The sequence below is a fragment of the Arachis ipaensis genome, chromosome B09, assembly GCF_000816755.2.
Source record: "Arachis ipaensis cultivar K30076 chromosome B09, Araip1.1, whole genome shotgun sequence".
In the NCBI taxonomy this organism is placed as follows: Eukaryota; Viridiplantae; Streptophyta; class Magnoliopsida; order Fabales; family Fabaceae; genus Arachis; species Arachis ipaensis.
The window spans coordinates 4598198-4600091 of record NC_029793.2 but is presented as its reverse complement, the minus strand read 5'-3'; positions in this window follow the sequence as shown (position 1 = coordinate 4600091).

Here is a 1894-nt window from a genome sequence, read left to right as displayed (position 1 = left end):
ACGATACTGAGTCTCAGTCTCTGTCTCAATACCTCAAAACAAACGCTACCTAAGAGACAAGAGACTGAAATAAATTTCTGTATTCTGTTTGGTGTAAAATGAAAGATAGAAATTAAAACAAAATAAAGCTCTAGTTTAATTTGCACAAAAGGTAAAATTGGAATTAATTAATTGAAATCAGAATATTTTAGGTATAAAATGTTATTTATTGTTTCAATCTTTGTTTCTAAAAATTTCAGTCCTTTGTGTCCCCATTTTTTGGAGGTACTGAAATACTGAAATTTTAGAGATAAAAACAGAAATTTTAGTACGAGTTTCTGAACCAACAAACATGATACTGAGTCCCAGTCTTCCAATTTTTGTCTCAATACCTTAAAATAAACGCTATCTTAAGTACTTTAGTTGAGGTATGGCTTATGATTCATTAGTATTTTATTTTGTGTTTTGTACTTTACTGTTTTACATTATTTTTAACAAAATAATCATAATAATAACGATGATGATGATGATTTAATTAAAGTTTTATGACCTTTAATTTTTGTACTTAAGTTAGATTAAAAAATCATTTTTAGCCAAATTCTTTTGTGTTGCAGCTATTATATTTGTTAGAGCATTTTTACAGGTATGGTCAGTAAAATCTATTGGAACAAGATTATTGAATGCATTGTGCCGAACCTCAAATTGAAGCCAAGTAAAAGATTATGTTGTTTCTACCTGATAGATATTACATATTAGCTAATGGGTACGCCCTCAGTCGTGTAAGAAAAAGAACTTTGTTAAAGATAAGTGTAAAGAAATTGCATAGATTGTTTATGGAAAGGATTCTGCTAGGGAGATAATGGATTATTTGTAGTACAATGGGTTATTGAGTTACAAAATGAATATCTTTTGTACTATCTAAAATAACTATTCAAATACTAGGGATAATAAATATCTTTCCAAAAGATTAAACTAATTTTGGGGTTCACCCAGGATCAAACTTTTAACTTTTCGGATCTAGCGCTCTAATACCATGTCATAATACTACTTATCACAAAAGTATCAACTGATGGAAAAAAGTAGCACTAATGGTTATATTTCTAATACTCCATAAACCTCCATTGTACGCATTGTATAAATATTTCATTGGCTCCTCATACTTTTTTGTATGGAAAAGACAATTTCGTGTGTGCCCTACTTGAAATTTCCATTTTGTGTTAGCATACCCAGCTTGAAAGGAGACCTCTGACAAATTCCATTTCGCATTCATCCAGCCTGCTTTGGAAGCTTTATTTCATGGGTAATGTAGATGAATTGAAAGCTTCATTTTGTTGTCACCTTTTTTTAGAATGGAGTGCAATTTTATTTTGTGTGTACTGTTATTGAGATAGCTATACGCATTTTGTTCCAAATTTCCATTCATAAGCATTATAAAAATTAATCATTTTTTTATACTTATTTAAATAAAAAAACCTAAATTTTTTACATTTAATTTTTCTTTCTTTACCATTTCAAGTACAAAATAATATTAAAAGTTTGTGTTCTATTCTTGAATGAAAAGATAAATTTTCTGTAATATGTAAGATATTTTAACTGTCGCAAACTATTAATTTTTTTTTGTTTGTGTCTAAATTCCTTCGCAAATTTTTGCAGCCAAATAACTTTCTTACAAGATTGTGCAGATATCATCCATTAAATTTATACAGTAAATAGTGCAACAATAGATTAAACTTACAAAATTAGCTTATTGCACCTCCTACAAACGTAAACATATAACTAGCAGTAGACTTCTGTAGCCAAAATCTTTTGTAAATTTCAAATAAAATATAACATTGATAATAAATCTAAAACCTCCAAAACATAATGCATTGTCAGATATTACTTTGATGTATCTTAAGATTTTCTTAGTAACACT